The following is an 18670-nucleotide window of genomic DNA, read 5'->3' on the forward strand; positions in this document are numbered from 1 at the left end:
GGGTGTCTGTGTGTGTCCACGTGTGTCTGTATGTTTGCATGCATATATGGTGTGTGTTTATGTGTGTATCTGTGTGTGGTGTATCTATGTTTGTATATGTGTGGCATGTGTCTATGTATGTAGTGTGTGCATGTGGTATGTGGGGATGTCTGTATACATATGTATGCATATTTATGTATCTGTGTGTGTGGTGTATGTATTTGTGTGTGTGGTGTGTTTGTGTGGCATATGTGTGTGCATCTATGTGTGGTGTGTATTTGTATACTTGTGTGTATGCATATCTGTGGGTGTATACCTGTATATATCTGCATGTATATGTGTGTGTATGGTGTGTGTACGTGTACCTGTGTGTTTGTGTGTGGTGTGTGTGTGTCTCTGTTAAGCAGACGTCTTTGTCCTTTCATTTTTCAGATCTTACGCTCTCAATGTGAAAATGACCTTTTATTATTAACCAGCTTGGTCATCGTTTTCCCCCTTTTGGGTCACAGTGTGCAGAACCGGTTTTCCATCTTGCTGGCATCCATGGCAGTTAGCCCTTCCCCGGCGGATTTGGACATGACACCACCACTCCCATCTCAGACCACCTGCAATTGGCTCTGTGATAGATGCCACCATTGCCACAGTAAAAATAAAACAATGGAGAGGCCATTACTTAGGTCCCTGAAGCCCAAAACAGGCCAGTACACTTTTCCCTAAGCCTTCACGAGAGCCAAGCGCCTCCACTCACGGTGGAAGATCTGCCTCTCCTGCACAACCCAAAGCAGGATCCCTGCCCCTGCCCCTCTGGGGCGTGCAGAGGGTGGGAGGGCACTGAGCAGCACCCGCTTCACACCCATGGGTGCTTTCTCATGGAACTTGGGCTTGCCAGGACTGCCTGTTCTCCTTCAGACAGCGTCTGCCCTGCCGCAGCTTGGACTGAGAAAGCAGCCAAGCGGGAAGCGGGCTTTGAGCCTCGAGACAGACTCCATCTCTCTTGTTTCTCAGTGGTCTCCTGCTGCGTGGTCTGAAGGAGGGGCACCAGCCCAATGACTCCCGGCACTCAGCAGTGTCAGCAGCTGTCAGGGCCCCGTGTGGCTCAAAGCCATGCCCTGCCAGGCTCCTGGTACGGCTGGTGGGGCAGGGACCCTTCCCAGGTTTCGGCTGATGTTTCAGGCCACTGGCAGTTCTTGGCGATGTCTTCTTAAAGCCAGAGCAGGTTTCTGTAGGAGAAAAACCACAGTTAGACTATTCATCCACGTCGTTTGACAGTGACATTAGAGTCTGGCTGTCACTGTCTCCCTGTGTCCCCATTCTCAGCCTTTGGAGAGTGAGTACCCAGGTGAGTACCAAGGATCAAAGTATGCTCAATGATGCCCTCCAGCAGCTCATCACTAACATGCAAATGACTTTACAATCAAAACATCAAAACGTGTGAATGCCCAGAGCGTTGCTCACACATGCAAATGCTTTAACTTGCTGTGATAGAATAGATGCATGCTATGTTATTTCTGAACACTGTAATGGAAGTTGCATTTGCATAATATTTTATAGCTCACGAAGCCTTTTCAGGTAAATTTTCTATTTTAAGTCTAAAAACAACCAGTTTTAGAGATAGTTGCTATTATTAACTCCTCATTTTACAAATGAAAAAGCCAGTAAGTAGGCTGACTGCTGACTTAGTAGACAGCATCAAAAAGAAGAAGCAGACTGCCATTTCTTCCTAGAACACGGCTGGTTCTCAGGCCCAAGTGCCCACTGAAAGCAGCTGTAGCCTTAACAGTGCTGGTGCCCAGGCTCTGTTCCCTGAGAGCCTGGAGTAATGGGTCTGGACTGGGACCAGAGACCAGGCACTGAAAATCTTTAAAAGTGTACCAGGGGCTGGGTGCAGTGGCTCACACCTGTAATCTCAGCACTTTGGGATGCCAAGGTGGGCAGATCACTTCAGGTCAGGAGTTTGAGACCAACCTAGCCAACATGGTGAAACCCTGTGTATACTTAAAATACAAAAAATAGCCAGGCTTGGTGGCACGCATGTGTAATAGCTACTCAGGAGGCTGAGGTGGGAGAATTGCTTGAACCCAGGGAGCAGAGGTTGCAGTGAGCTGAGATCGCACCTCTGCACTCCAGCCAGGGCAACAGAGTGAGACTCCATCTCAGGGAAGAAAAAAAAAAGTGTACCAGGAAGTGAGGCCATCACTGCTACTCCTCCCTGCTGTCAGGGCTCGGACCTTAGGGATGTGGAACCATTTGAGACCCTGATACAGGAAAGTGAGGGTCAGACCCGGACGTGAGTTCCAGCAAGGTGGGGTTCTTCATTCTCGGCTGAGTAGTGTTGGCCTGAAGTTTTCAATGCTAGGTCACCGAATACCCCATAAATTCCAAACTGGTTACATGATCAGGGTCTCTGATTCTTTGGGCTAAAAACTCAGTAGTTTTTCCTGTTAAAGCTCATCTCCTTTCTGTGACTTCCAGTCCTATGTTCTGTGGAAGAACGGGAATCTACAGACAATCTGTAGCATAGAGAGGCCCATGTCATGCCCAGAGTGTCAGCTCAGCACATCTAGGGACAGAGCCGGGAGCCTGGCCACATCCTTTCACCTCTGTCTGCAAAGTCACACAAATAGGGGGCTTGGATGCCAGGTGAGGCCTGAGCTGGACATCAGGAAGCTGTGGTCAGGCTAGTGTGACTCTCTGTAAGAAGGCAGATCACTTGAGGTCAGGAGTTTGAGACCAGCCTGGCCAACATGGTGAAACCCTGTCTCTACTAAAAATACAAAAATTAGCTGGGTATGGTGGCATGGCAGGTGCCTGTAACCCAGCTACTCGGGAGGCTGAGGCAGGAAAATCACTTGAACCCAAGAGGCAACGGTTTCAGGGAGCTGAGATTGCGCCGCTGCACTCCAGCCTGGGCTACGACAGAGTGACACTGCGTCTCAAAAGAGTCTCAGGTGGCCTGTGGAGTCCAGGCCTTGCTTGGAGAAGAAACCAGGAGATCTCAGCCTCAAATACCATTAACATCACCATCTCTATCCCCAGATAGCTTTAGAGATGCCCCAAAATGAGCAAATCCCAAGCAAGTTTCAGCCTAAAGTGATTCCTTTCTCAACATTCCCCTGGAGATTTGCATCTTTAGTGCTGAGCTGCAACCAGCCCCATTTCAGAGGTGCTATTATCCTGGGATGATACCTCACTCACCAGGACAACTAAATCTCCTTTATGGCTATACCCAGATCAGGGCAGATTCAGGCTTCAGGAGACTGATGTGCTCACAATTCTGAGGTCTGATGCTTACTTGATTTTTTTTTAAATTTTACTTTAAGTTCTGGGATACATGTGCAGAATGTGCAGGTTTGTTACATAGGGATACATGTGCCATGGTGGTTTGCTGCACCTATCAACCCATCATCTAGGTTTTAAGCCCTGCATGCATTATGTATTTGTCCTAATGCTCTCCCTCCCCTTGCCCACCACTCACTTGATTTTTTGAGCCCTCTTTAAGAAAGAGAATTTTGAAGACCATTTTATTAGGAGCGACCATAACTGGCTCCAGCCAAGCTGTATCATGGAGTTAAGACTTGGTCCAATAGTTGGGAGATACAACTCCCCACACTGTCACTGAGTATAAGACAGCTACAGGCTTGAGCTCAACAATACAGGAATGCTGGTAAATTCGATTCTACATAATTCTACATGACTCCTGTTGAAAAAGAAAAGGAAAAGTATGATGTGTGTATAACTGAGTATGCTACATGGTATCAAGTCTATGCCTAAGTGGATGGTGGCCTTGGCTACACTGCATGGTTGACAACAACGTAACCCCACATCAAGTGACTGTAACCCACAGCCTACAGAGCTCACACTGCATGTCCTCTAACAGCTGTCTTTTCCTTGAATGTTAGAACTGACCAAGGCTGGTCAGGCACCACAGCTCACACCTGTAATCCCAGCACTTTGAGAGGCTAAGGCAGGTGAATTGCTTGAACCCAGGAGTTTGAGACCAGCCTGGACAACATGGCAAAACCCCATCTCTACAAAAACTACAAAAATTGGCAGCTTGTGGTGGTGCATGCCTGTAGTGTCAGCCACTCAGAAGGCTGAGATGGGAGGATCACTTGAGCCCAGGAGGTTGAGTAGTGAGCCATGATCACACCACTGCACTCCAGCCTGGGTGACAGAGCAAGCCCCTGTCTCAAAAAAAAAAAAAAAAAAAAAAAGTGCCTAAGGCTATTCCAATGCTACAACAAGGAACATGGAAAGGGAAAAGGCAGTCTTAGCAGATTGCAGATAAAATTTCTTACTTTTGGAAATTTGGTTTTAAAAAGCGACTTATTGCTGGGTCCTTTTCCAGGATCTTGGTAGGAGCCCATGCAAACTCAGGGTCTTCAAGTGAATTATATTGCATTAGCTTTCTGGTGAATCCACCTATGCCCATGGCGAATATGATAGTAAGAACAGGAGTGTTAGGAGACAGTGAGTGAGAGAGGAAAAGGGAAGGAGGGAGGAAGGGAAGGAGGGAGGGAGATGAGAAGGCAGAGAGAGAAAAAGGGGGTGGGGGAGAGATAGAGGAGGTTGTGACTGGTTGGAGGTGGAAAAGCAGCAGATGCGGAGTGACCAAAACCAGGAAAGGAGTCACATGCTTTCTTGCCAGGGACATGCTCTGAAAAGCCCAGCAACAGTTCCGCCTGGATCCTTAGTCCTTCCTTCTGCAACCCTGGGCTGGGACCCCTGGCGCTCAGCCCCACTGGTTCATCATCAGCCGCATGCTCCCAGAAGGCCTCCTGTGGGCCCCATACATTTCCCATCCTCTTTTTCCCCAGGCCTTATCACCTGTGGATAGAACCAAGGGGTCAAAATGTGCCCCGCCACTCCCCTCCTACCTGCTGAAGCAGACCCCCCTTGCTGGGCATCCCTGGGTCTCAGCTGTGGCTCCAGCAGGCTTGCTGTTCTTGAGGACAGAGACACTGCTGGGCAGAGACATGCAGGGCCACCTGCCCTGAAGTCTGTATGGAGAACAAGGCCCAGCCTGGCCGCTCTGTGCTCACATCTCATGGGCCTTCCCCAAATGGGTTCTTCAGATTGTGTCTGCTGCACCTCCGTAGAGCTGGATGTGGTGATCAGGCCGAGCTTCAATTTTGCATGCCGGTCCCCAGTCTCCAGCATCCCCTCAATCCAGTGACACCCAGCCCTCCCTGTCAGCCTTTCTGCCAGTAGTAGTCAGTGACAGAATGAGGGTCATGTCTGCCCAGGGCCACGTCCCAACCAGCTTCTGCTCCCTGGGTCAGGCCTGTCTGTGTGGGTTTGTCCAGACAGACTGGTATAAAGATCAGGGCAGGTACAGCTGGCTAGTTCTGGCTTTGCCTTCTAACCCTGCAAGGCCAGGGCACCCCCAGGTGGGCAGCTCTAATCCCACAGCTGCCCTCACCACACAAGCCCCACGGATGGAGCTGCCTCACTAAGTCCCACTCCACCCATGTCTCCTGGTGCTGTGAGGAGGAGCCAAGGAGATGCTGTCCCCGAAGTGTGACCAGAGCCTGAAGCTGAGGGAAGCCCAGCGTGGCACCAGGTCTCCCACTCCAGGCCGTCCCACTGGCCACCAGCCTAGGTCACAGGTATTCAGCAACATCTGCAGCACAGACTCTGGGTCTGTCAGGCGTGGGGATGGCTGCTGGCTCACTGCTAGGTCAGGGGAACACCCGCGTGGCCCACGTGTTCCAGCCACTGTGTTCCAGCCCAGTGCCCAGCCTTAAGCACCCTGTTATAATGACCAGCGACTGCTGTGACCCAAGGCAGCCTCCCATCCAGAGCTCCTGGGCCAGGGCATGAATCTCAATCCTGATGAGGGCTTATTCCTGAAACCCCAAGATAAGAGCAGGGACCCTGTGCTCTGGGATTTCACCGTGTAGACCCCCACAGGGCTGGGGTTTACATACAGGAAGACCATCCTCAGGGTAGTACCTCAAGTAAGCAGTAGTGGCAAATACGGCCCACCGCTGCTGCGCTTTCTCAGTCTGTGGGGTTCATTTCCTTGGTTTGGGAATTTAAACTGGCTTGCCAATTTTAAAAGGCAAACATTACCAGGAGGACAGAGGGAAGGAAAAAGAAGGGAAAGAGTAAGAAGTGGGGGGTGGCCATGGGGCCATGTCCCTGGCATGGGGTGGGAAGGCCTGGCCAGAGGGCTGCTCTCCAGGGCAGGAAGGAGGCAGTTTGCAGGGCTCCCCTCCGCATCGGGTCGGTCCACTTGGGGCCAGACAACAGAGAGTTGGACCGCACAGCCCCTCAGTGCTACTCCTTGAGTACCCACTAGATGGCAGCCGACACCTGGGCAAGAGCTGGTCTTGGGCCACCTGGCAGGAAAGGGACAGGCTATCTCCTAGGTTATGCCTATTTTTATGAAAGCGGAAGAGGCACCAACTGCATGCACTATTGGGAATCGTGTCTCAACAGGTACAGAAATAATGTCTTAAGCGATTTATATTCAAAATAAGTGATTGGCAGATGACTGCTCTTTTCAGGGAACCCATTTCTAATCTTTGAGGTCATAGTGTTGTCCAGCAGGGGGCATTGGAATGAGTTTCTCTAACTCCCCTTGCTAAAGTCAGCTTGGTGTGGACTTGTTTCTGTTAGTTCAATATTGAAATGCGGTCATCTTGGAGTCTTTGGTTCCCGAAGGTGGGATGTAGCATGCTTTAGCTGGAAGGGAGCCTTCACCCGGGTCTGCCAGCCCCCAGCCTGGAGTCCTTGGGCTGCTGGGAACTGAAGGACTCATCACACGTTCCCTGGAGGTATTCCAGGTGACAGGCGTGCTCAGGTTCCCCAACTGCAGCTTGCTAGTCCAGGCTTTGATTAAGGGAGATGTGAAAACCAAGTAATGAATTTAGGTACTACTGAATCAATATGGTGTGGAGGGGCCCTACCTTACAGAATGTAGGGTCCAAAGAGGTGAAAAAAGAATCTCAGATCTAATCCAGCCTCTGCTTTCCAGGTGAGGACAGTTACTTTTTTAAAATCTGCAATGGACTCAGAGCAGGGATCCCATCAACACCTGCTCTGAGCCCCACTGCAGTCCCAGCCCAGCTTTCCAGCACCTTCCCAGGCGTGGCGTCACTGGCAGTTTTGAGCAGATCCCACTGCAGGGCTGGTTCACAGCTGTTCTTGATTTCCAGACATGAAGCAAAGCCAAAGGTGAGCCACTTTCTTGACACAGCCAAAAGAAATTTTGAGGAATGTCAAGAGGAGTGACTGGCGGTCCTTCTTGAGTGATAAGAAGCTATGTATTTTTTTTTTTTTTTTTTGAGACAGGGTCTCGCTCTGTTGCCCAGGCTGAAGTGCAGCAGTGCAATCTAGGCTCACTGCAACCTCTGCCTCCCGGGTTCAAGCAATTATCCTGCTCAGTCTCCTGAGTAGCTAGGATTACAGGTGTGTGCCACCACACTCAGCTAACTTTTTATATTTTTGGTAGACACAAGGTTTCATCATGTTGGCCAGGCTGGTCTCGAACTCCTGACCTCGTGATCCACCTGCCTCAGCCTCCCAAAGTGCTGGGATTACAGAGAAGCTATGTATTTCTATGCATGTATTCTCACCACCTTTCAGCTAACTGACAAAGGGGCCTATGGATAGCACCAAACAGAGGTAAGGGACTTACTCGGGCATATCACTGTGAAGCCAAACACGCTGCTCGATGTGTCAAATAACCAGCTCCCCACAGCTCTTCTGGGAAGTTCCCATCCATGCCCAGGGAGATTTGGCTCCAGGACATAAACTATACACTCTGAATCAGCCTTCCATCGATGGTGTGTTTACCCCATAGCCAGGACTCACTGGTCCAGGAATCAGGCAGTGGAAATGGGAGATACACCACTCACCATCACCCCTAGTGAACCACTGGCAACATTTTTGCTTCCTGTTCCCACAACTTTATGCCCTGCTAGCCTAAAGTCTTAGCTCCAGAAGGAAGAATGCTTCCACCAGGAGACGCAGCAATGATTCCATAATTTCTACAACTTCCACAACTTCCAAATGGAAGTGAAGACTGCCACCCAGCCAGTGTGGGCTCGCGTCTCTGAGGCAACAGGCCAAGAAGAGAATGATGGTGCTGGTTGGGGTGATTGATCCTATCAAAGGGAAATTGGACTGCTACTCCACATTGGAAGTAAGGAAGAGTATGTCTAGAACATAGGAAATTCCTTAGGGCATCTCTTGGTACTACTATGCCCTGTGATTAAGCTCAGTGGAAAATTCAGGAATGAAGGTTTGGGTCACTGCACCAGGTAAAAACTCATAATCACCTGAGGGGCTTGCTGAAGGCAAAGAGAATACAGAATGGGTTGGTGGAAAAAGGTGGTTATAGATACTTACCGTGGCCATGTGATCGGTTACAGAAACAGGACTGTAACTGTCATGAGTATTTTCTCCCTACTTTGTTAAGAATACCTTTTTGTGTATATAAAGTAAGCAAATATCTTTTTTTCTTTCCTCTTTTATTTCCTTATCCTGTAATACATAGTACATTGATTTTATATGAATATTTAAGTGTTGTCAATCTTACATTATAGTATTTAAACTAAGAGATATCAAGGAGAAGCGTAAGCATCACCGAAGGCCATGCCTTCCCTTGTGGGGAAGGGATTAGTGAGTTTTGGGTTGTATGCGAGATCGTTAGGCATATAGCATGCATTGGTATTGTCTTTATTTGAAGATTAGCATGGTTTAAGAAGATGCATTTTGGTGTTGAGTTGATAAGAAGTGGACTTATGATGCTTAATTTTACGTGTCAACTTGCCTGGGCTAAGGAATGCCCAGATATCTGGTAAAACATTGTTTTTGTGTGTGTCTGTTAGGGCATTTTGTGAAGAGATGAGCATTTGCATCAATAGACTAAGAAGATCCACTTTCACCAATGTGGGTGGGCACCATCCAATCTGCTGAGGGCCAAAGCCAAAGGGCAAATTCACTCTCTCTGCTTGAGCTGATATCCCCATCTTCTGCCCTCAGACACTGGTGCTTCTGGTTCTAGAGCCTTTGCATTTTAACTGGGCCTCACACCATCAGCTCGCCCGGTTCTCAGGCCTTTGGACTAGGGCTGAGTTACGCCACCAGCTTTCCTGGGTCTCCAGCCTGCAGACGGCAGATCATGGGACCCCTCCGCCTCCATGATCGTATGAGCCAATTCCTATAACAAATCTCACATATCTATATATGTCCTATTGGTTCTGATTCTAGATCAGAGGACGCACATCCTTCTAGATCTGTAGGGCTCCTTATGAATCATGAGATCCCCAGAACAACTGCAAAATTAAACAAATTCAGTGAAACAAAAATTAGCTATTTTGCAGATAATTGGTGATTTTATCTTTAACTTTCAGTTTTGTCATGATGTAGACATCACTGGAGATGCTGGAGCTGGAGTTAGGGCCACGGCTGTCAAAGGAGAGTAGGATAGGCTGGGGAGGGAGACAGAGCAAACCTTCATTGTCTCCATATTACACCTGGTGGCTTTTCAGATGCTACAGGAAGGTGGACTATGTCCATGGATTCCTAGAGCACCTCAATTTGAGGATCTTTTAAAAATGTTTCTTACTGTCTGTGTGAAACTGAACAAGTTGCTCAACCTCTCTGAGCTTTGGTTTCCTCTTCTGCACAAGATATTGATGATGATAATAATAATACTGACCTGCTATAATATTTGCGCATCACTTTGCCTCTATAAGGAATAACTCTTAGCAGCCATCGTTTTTCCATGGTCATTTGCAATGCCCAGGGTGTGAAATCTCGCTGGACAGAAGCCCAATATGGGTTCTTCAGGACATGTGTTCCATAGAACCAAAGCACCCAGATACGTGAGGGTGGGAGTTAGTGGCCAGATGACCTGAGCCTCTTACCTATGGGGAGGCCACATGCGTGTCACTGTGCCCTCCGTACCACCTGAGCCACAGTTACCGCATGTGCGTAGTTCACTGTGGAGGTATGAAACCAGCCATATCACAGCCATCTGTGGCACACACCTATAATCCCAGCTCTCAGGAGGCTGAGGGAGGAGAATCGCTTGAACCCAAGAGGCAGAGTTTGCAGTGAGCCAAGATTGTACCATTGCACTCCAGCATGGGCAACAAAGCAACAGAGCGAGACTCCATCTCAAAAAACAACAACAACAAAAGTCAATGTTGATGACCACCACTGTCCTCCCTGCATAGGGTCCCTCTTCACATGTAGCTATTTACCCTTCACGAGTTGTTCTAGAAAGGCATGAGTTCTCTGTACCAAGGAGCGCAGGCACTGCCCTGGGCCAGGAGTGTGAACTCCCGCCTGGAACAGCCTCTGAGTGCCCAGCCCATGGTGACCCTGGTTCTGGCAATGCCCTACAGTTACATGGCCCAGCCCAGGGGTCCCTGTGGATGGAGAGCCCTTCGCCACCCCCATCCCCATCCTGGGAAGCCGGAGCTGCATGGACATCCCCAGTGCCTCAGCCCTGTTCTTATGTGATCTGCACGGACCCCACTCCAGGCTTGCCATTGCCCCCAGATGGCTGAGGACCACCTGTTCTCCTCAGCCAGGGCCAGGGCTGAGGTGAGAGAAGGGGATGCTGGGGCGTCACTTAAGGACACCCACTTGCCTCACCTGGCCTAGGCCTGCCGTGGGGATCCCCCCAGCCATGTGCTTGCCACCCAGGAAGCCACACTGAGGAAAGAGACCAGGGGGCAAACCCAGCCTGGGTGCTCGTCCTTTGTTGCTGGGCTTTCAGCTTCAGCCCTCCGTCGACCTCGCAGGGTGGGCTTCATGTGCTGTGCAGTAGAGTGAGACCCTCCCAGGCCGGAGCCTCCCCACTGCCCCAAGACCATTCCAGCCTCTGCCGTGTTCTCACATGGGTATTGTCCAGACTGTTCTGCTCAGTGGAAGAGAGAAACCATTCCATGGTCGATGACTTCTGGAAACCTCTGTGGACTTGCATTCCCTCGGTTGGAAATGAAGCATCCTCAGGACGCACAGAATTCCGGCCGCACGGAGACCTGCCTGTGCTCATTTCTCCCAGCAGGTCCTCCGCGTCTTTGACTCCTCACAAGGCGGCTGTGCAAGGCGCTCTCCCACACCGGGGCTCGCTGTTGGCCTGGCGTGGGCTCCCACTCAGCCCGTGCTGTTCCAACGAGTCCTTCCTGGGGCCTGAAACCTTAGCCCATGCCTCTTTCCCCCACACAGTTTTCCCTCTTTCTGTGGCTGACGACCTCTCCCTTGGGCCCAGAACACCACGTCCCCACCACACTGAGGCTGCCAGTTGTTGGGAAACGGGTCGCTCTGTTCCCCTCTTGGGCCTCCCACAGTCCTGGAACAGTCTGGGGGCCCCGGGAGGGACCCAGCCAGCCTCTCCTCGCTGGCTGGACTCTGTCCAAGCGTTGTGCTCCATGCGCCCCTCCTGGACAGCCTTGGCTGCCGTGCTCATCAGTGCTTCTACCAGGGCAGTCAGGGGGAAGGACAGCAGGCAGAGCTGCACTCCCTGCATTGGCTCCCGACTCCTAATGCCGGCACAAGTTGGCTTAGCCAAAATGAATTGTTTGGATGATTTTTCCGTATTTGAAGGGCCAAGGAAAAACTTTCCATTGTGTGTCTGAGTGTGTGTCTGTATATACGTCTGCATGTATGTCTGTGTGTGTGTCTGTGTGTCTAAGTGTCCCCGTATGGGTCTGTGTATGTACATGTGTATGTCCATGTATATGTGTATCTGCCTGTATCTGTGTGTCTGTGTGTCTCTATGTATGTGTGTGTCTTATGAGTCTGTGTGCCTGCATGTATCTGTGTCTGTGTGTCTGTATGAGTCTGTGTGTCTGCATGTCTGCGTGTCTGTGTGTACAGGTGTGTCTGTATGAGTCTGTGTGTCTGCATGTGTCTGTGTGTGTGTGTCTATATGTACATGTGTCTGTATGAGTCTGTGTATCCGTGCGTATCTGGGTATCTGTGTGTCTGTATGTACATGTGGGTCTTATGAGTCTGTGTGTCTGCATGTATCTGTGTGTCTGTGTGCATCTGCATGTGTTGTCTCAGGACACAAACCCACAGCACACAGAGCTGGCCCTGCCCATCCACTGACACAGGAAACCTGAGCCTCGAAAGCAGCCCGGGGCGTGCCTCAGCGCTGGCGCACTTGCCTTTTCCAGCCTCCTGGTTCTTCGGCGGAGCCCAGCCCTGGAGCAGCAGAGCTCAGGGACACTGTGCTCCTCCTGTCCCCACATGCTGCAGCCCACCACCTTGCCAAGCTGTGTCTGGGCACGTTCCTAGAACCTGGCTTGGCTCCAGCACTGGCCCTGCCAGCTCTGTGCAGACAAGCTCCCAGGAGACGCCCCAGGATTTCACAACGAGCCCTGTGTGCCCAGTCCACCCCTGCCCCGCAGCTGCTGTCCGCTCCTCCTTCCTTTGGTTTCCAGACCACATGAAGACACGGGATGAGCCTACTCAGAAGCCCTGAGCCACACAGAAGCCCTGGCCAGCCACGGTCTGGGTGCCCTTTGCTCAAAGAGCTGCAGCACTCTTGACCCAGCTCCACATTGCTGCCCCAGGCACTTCATTTCTTGTAAATTAACCCTTCTTTCTCTCTGGAAACTTCAAAAACTTCTCTTTACCTTTGAAGTTCGAAGATAAATCTTTTTAAAATGCATTCTGCCATGCATTGGTGGGCCCTTTTAAATAGGACTGGCTATCTGGTCTGCAGAAAACAGTGCTAAACTAAAACGTGGAACTCCTGTTCAAAAAGCAAGAAAAAGGCATAACAATACTAAAGTATACAGCTTTTTCCTCTCTTCCAGAGTCTCTTTCTTGATGTACTGCGTTTTTCATGTCATTGAAACGTCATTCCAAGTAAAGTTAAAATTTTAAAGTATTAGCATGAATTTTATCCTTTGTGCAATGATAGTTTTAAATGCAAATACAGAGGAATCACTGAAGTTATGGTTTGTGTTATGGTTTGTGGCTCAAGCATACATGTGTATTTCATTTTTACCATAACAGTGACAATGCTCCTCAAAAGTAGCTCAACTATTTGTGTTCTACTTCTTGCTACATGCACGTGCACCAGCACCGTCTACCTTCAGCTGACTAATGAGGGAGAAGGCACCAAAGGACAGGAACTCTGGGTTGCTCTGTCCTCATCTTTCCTCATATGTCATCATTTTCAAAGCACGTGGTTGTCTAATACTGGGAAGTAGCCCAGGTAAGAAGGGATGCAATAGGGTGCCTTCATTGTTCTGTTTCTTAGAAGGCCTTTGCCTTCTTTAGGCGTTTGAAACAAGTTCTGGTTCCAACAGATCGTGTGTGACTTTGTGGGGCTTCCATATGCCCCTCCTTCAGTGGTAGAGCATGCTTACCTTCTGCTCGCCTTCAGTGTCGCTGAACTCCACTGGAATCCACTGGAATTCTGTGTGCATGGGCCTTAGAAACGTGAATGGAGCAGCCAGAAACGGGGACACATAGATTACCTGTGTCTCTGCACATGCACACAGTTTGTGGCCCCTTTGGACTTCACTTACAAAACCCAAGTTCAAAGATCAAATGATGAAGCATTTCAAGATGGCAACAGATGAGAATCAGACCATCATAGAGTCCTTCTGAGCGTAGAGCCTTACGTGACCACAGGGGCCACATACCGAGGAAGCTGGCCCTGCTTTTGAACTGGAAAAGTTCTGATCAATTTTTGTCTATCAGTTATTGAATTATTTTCCTCCCTCGAGTCTCTCTGTTCTCTCCTCCTGGAACACCTACTAAATACATAAAGAAACTTCCAGCTCCCTCTCATGTGTCAATTGTCTCTTACCTGGATTTATTTGTCCCCATGAATGACATTCTACAAGAACCCCTTGGTCTTTCAGATCACTAGTTTATTCTTCAATCGTGTCTGTTTTGCTAGGTTTCATTAACAATCATCTTTTAAATTTCAAGGTTTTATAGTTCTTTTTCATAAAAGCCTCTTCTTGTTTCATGGATAGGTTACATTCTCTAATCTTCTCAAACGTATTAAATATGATCACCTTTAAAACTTTAAACTGCTGTGTGTAGCTGTTTCCTTGAGCAGGGACAAGTTCCGTTCGTTGAATCTGAATGTCGCTGTTCTGTAACATTCATTTTGCTCACATGTTTGACAGCTTTCATCTATCTGCGTATCTTCCTGTTGGAGAATCCCTGGCCGGTCATGTTTCTCTCTGCTCAGGTAAAATAAGAGCCTCAAATAGATCAGTGGTTTTCAACTCTTTTTAGCATAGATAAATGTAAAATAAAATTTTATTTGTGGAAATACAGCGTGTAAATCCACAGTGGAACGGCAATAATTGAGGCCGAGACGCCCTGCAACCCTAGAGGTGCCCACTTGGACCCTTGGTGTTCCCTCTGCAGCCTCGCCATGCAGCGAGCCTTCCCTGTGATTGCTGGGCTGGGCGATCCTGGATCCTCACAGCCTATGTCTCAGTAGTTAGTGAACCAGGTGATCTGCACAGGTATTTCAAGCTCCTGTATTATCCGTGATGAGGACATCTAGATTTGGACTTCTCTGAAATTCTTTCATAAATATTTGTTTTGTCATGGTTCTAGATATGGAACGGTCCTCGTGGCAGATAGACTCACCGGGACTTACGCACCACCACACTCTTCAATGGGAACAGAGCTCCCATTACCGGCTTCCCAACAAAGTCTTGAAAAAGAAAGCTACAAATGAAAATGAGGATGCAAGTCACCAGGGAAGGCAGAGGAATATTTCTTTTATTTAAGTAGACTTGCTGATTTCAAAAGAACCATTTCCAGAAAAGATTGGGCTAAGCTCCAATCTTGGCCTCTGTATGTAATACAAAAGTAGATGCTATAAATTAGTAAATTCATGGCATTCGATCATAAAAAAGAAGAAGAGATGCATTTTCTGTTAGACCCTGAGGCTGTACTTTGCTAACCGCTGTGCAGAACAAACACCAGGTGGGGAGATGGCTTTGTGGACCTGCAATCCAGTTTCTGATCCAGAAATAGGTCACAGCACCAGTGTGAAAATACCTGTTGTTTTTAACTAGGTCTGTGTGTGTGTGTGTGTGTGTGTGTGTGTTTTCCTTAAGGGCACTTGAGATTCTGCAAAGAAATGAGGAAGTGGAAGTTTTGAATTGGTTTTTCTTCTTGTCTAGGGAGGATTTTTTTTTAAAAAAGAGTTTCTAAGAGGTAAATTGAATTTCTTCCTCAGGAAAAAGTCAGTTTTTCATGAATCAAGTGTATTAATAATAACTTTTTAATTGCTGGATTATAACTTTTAAAAGTTTGCAAGTTGGGAACCTGTTTCTTGGCTCTGCGACGTTCCCTCCTCTTCCTGGGGTTCTCTCCTCCTAGGACCCTGGGACCAAGGACTGCCCCTCAGGTCTTTGATCTCTCTGATCTCCTTGTCCTTTTGAATACATTCTAGAAGAATCTTTGGATCCTCCTCTGCAAAAGCCCACATGCTCTTGGGGGTTCCCATTGTTCTGGATAATCCGGAGTCTTCATGTTGTAAACAACAACCGCCACACCAACATGTTTTTCTGTTGTCCTCTTGGCAGCCTGAGAACAATGACACCATAAGGAAAGCACTTAGGGATCCCATTACAGTTCAAGGGCGAGGGCCAGTGGCCTCCGCCAAGTGTCAGGTCCTCCTATCCCTGAGTGAAACACTCACATTCCCTGGGAAGGGGCATAGGGACCAGAGCACAGGGCAGCGAGGGAAGTGCTGTGGGCCAAGGGTGGTGGTTTCTGAAGATGGCTCTGCCTTTAGAAGGCCCACTGGAGCTTTATGTCTGCATGCCCCATAGCAGAACTGTCATTGCTCTTCTTCATGTTTAAATTTATGGTGAGGTAGGAAGATTGCTTGAGCCCAGGAAGTCAAGGCTGCAGTGAGATATGATCATGCCGCTATACTCCAGCCTGGGCAACAGAACAAGAGCCCATCTCAAAAAAATTTAAGGGCCAGGCACAGTGGCTCATGCCTGTAATCCTAGCACTTTGGGAGGCCAAGGTGGGTGGATCACTTGAGGTCAGGAGTTTGAGACTAGCCTGGCCAACATGGTGAAACTCCATCTCTACTAAAAAAAAGACAAAAATTAACTGGGCCTGGTGGCGTGTGCCTGTAATCCCAGCTACTCGGGAGGCTGAGGCAGGAGAATCGCTTGAGCCTGGGAGGTGGAGGTTGCAATGAGCCAAGATCAGCCACTGCACTCCAGCTTGGGTGACAGAGCAAGACTCCGTCAAAATAAAAAAAAATTAAGGTATATAATTTTTTATATACACATTTAAGGTATATAAACACACGTACACACACATAAATGCAGCACCTTTCCTAAGCGTACAGTTTGTTGAATTTTCACAAACTGAGCATGTCCACGTATCCAGCCTCCGAACAAGAACAGTGGGTCACCCGCACTACACATAGAAGCACATCACATACCCCTTCCCGGTCATGACTGGGCCCAGCATTATCCTGAGTTCTGACAGCACAGCCTAGTTCCACTGGATTTTATACCTTGTATAAATGGAATACTACAATTTGTACTATTCTGTCCAGCTTCTTTGGCTCAATTTACTTTGCAAGATTCTCATACACATTATCTCAGACCATCGTAGATTATCATGTCACCATCTTGTAGTCATTCCTTGGTGGGAACAGACCAGGACTTGGTTATACATTCCACTGCTGAGGGGCAGTCACATGGTGTCCTGTACTTATTCTTACTAATTAGTGTGAGGCACGAGGCTTCCGAAGGTATTTTCAGGCCAAAGCAGCTGCTATTGTCCAAATAATTTAAGCAACAAATGAGGAAGGGGGGACGGAGAAAAGGAGATGCTGGTCAGAGAGTGCAAAGTTTCAGTTAGACAGGAGGAATTGTTTTAGTGATCTATTGGACAGCATGGTGACTCTGGTTATAATAATGTATTATATATTTCAAAATTGCTTTTAAAAGGTAGATATTAAATGTTCTCATCTAGGAAAAATGACAAGTATGTGAGATGATGGATATACTAATGTGCTTGATTTAATCATTCTACAATGCACACATGTACTAAACCATCAGGATGGGTGTGGTGACTCATGCTTGTAATCCCAGCACTTTGGGAGACCAAGGCAAATGGATAGCTTGAGCCCAGGAGTTGAAGACCAGCCTGGGCAACATGATGCAACCCTGTTTCTGTGAAAAATACGAAAATCAGCTACACATGATGGCATGCACCTATAGTCCCAGCTACTCAGGAGGCTGAGGTGGGAGGATGACCTGAGCCTGGGAAGTGGTGTCTGCAGTGAGCCATGATCGTGCCAGTGCACTCCAGCCTAGGCAACAGAGTGAGAATCCTTCTCAAAAAAAAAAAAAAAAAAAAAAAATACAGTATCATGTGTCAATAATAAAAAAAGTGTAAAAGTAAGTCAGAACAAAAGCCACACCAAACTTTCAACAACTAAAAAGAAAGAAATGAAACAAATCTAGCCTCAGAAAATGTGCTGTTTGATCAGTTTACCCAGATAGCACAGGAGCAGAGGAAAAGGTTGTTTCTAGATTCCTTGGGTACTGTCCAGCTTCTCTTCCTTTCAGGGCAGGCAGTGTGGACAGAGACCTTAAAATACAGAGAGCTGGTGATGCTTGGGAAGTTACTCACCAAGCCCCAGCCTTGATTTGCTGAAAGATCTCATCAGAAGAGGAAAGAGTGGGTAGGCATGATTGGGATGGTGGAGGCAGGCAAATGCCTTCATTCACTGGAAGCAATTTCAGAAACACCTGGATGCTGGGCTCCACAGGCGTTTCTCCCATCTAGAAGACTGTGAAAAACACATTAGACTAACTTGTCCCACTACCAGGAAGATGCAACTAGGTTCCCCTTCTTCTCCTCCAAAACAGTCCCCTTGGATTCAAGGTGGTAGCAGTCGGCCCTAGAGGCTGACGCCAGAAACCTCAGAAAGACGTCAAACCATTCAAGGAAGTTCAGGAATGTGCTGCACAGAAACTTCTGACAGGAAATCCAATTTCCCTATCTAGATTGAACCCTAAAAGACAGTAAATCACGGAGGTCTTGGAGGTTGGAGATTTCAAAAGTCTGGATGTTTGTATTCTTTGGTTGGTGCTAATATAACCCTGACATTACTGCTTCTGTTGAGTGCATATTAACTACGTGGTATTAGCTGGTATTTGCAAGCTCCAGGGAATGCTTCCCTCAAGACAGCAGCATTTTGTAAATTAATTCAATAAACACAAAAGTAAATGCATCTGTTTAATGGAGGAGGCAATTAATGTTTCCAGATTCCCCTGGCCTCCAACTGGAAATCTGGTTGAATTTTGAGATGTGAGTCAGTCCATCCCTCAATGGACAATGACTGGAAGTCTCAGGTTCTGGAGGCATTGGCTCACAGGGGTCAGGCCCTGTGGTCCTCGCTGCCAGGTCCCGTCTGTGTTCAGGGAGACGCTATCTCCCAGGAATGCTCCATTCTCATGCAGGAGGCTGGGTCTCCTCTTGAGGGGTATTAGGTGGTACCAGCTCACTCCTGGGCCAACAGTGACATCAATGACAACTAAAGCTGTGGATCCCTCTGAGTCGGGAGCTTGTCGGGCAGCCTCACCCCTGAGGCTGGGCTTCATCCAGGGCAGCAGGTCCAGGCCTCGCAGGAATAAGACAAAGATGCTCAGTTTCACTATGTCATTCAGGAAGTGCTAACCAGTGTGATAAA

At 48.3% G+C, this 18670-nt stretch overlaps 1 protein-coding gene and 1 long non-coding RNA gene across 3 annotated transcripts in view; one reads left to right on the plus strand and one right to left on the minus strand.

The window, feature by feature from the left end:
• Window positions 1-18670, plus strand: part of SYK (spleen associated tyrosine kinase) — a 128176-nt gene that overhangs the window by 105259 nt on the left and 4247 nt on the right. The window lies entirely within an intron of this gene.
• The window catches only part of LOC106993835 (uncharacterized), a 112151-nt gene continuing 111686 nt past the window's right edge, over window positions 18206-18670 (minus strand). The window contains exon 5 of the long non-coding RNA XR_013404944.1: window positions 18206-18653. This is a non-coding gene — a long non-coding RNA (uncharacterized LOC106993835). The remainder of the gene's footprint in view (window positions 18654-18670) is intronic.

This window comes from Macaca mulatta, chromosome 15 (assembly GCF_049350105.2).
Source record: "Macaca mulatta isolate MMU2019108-1 chromosome 15, T2T-MMU8v2.0, whole genome shotgun sequence".
Classification (NCBI taxonomy): domain Eukaryota; kingdom Metazoa; phylum Chordata; class Mammalia; order Primates; family Cercopithecidae; genus Macaca; species Macaca mulatta.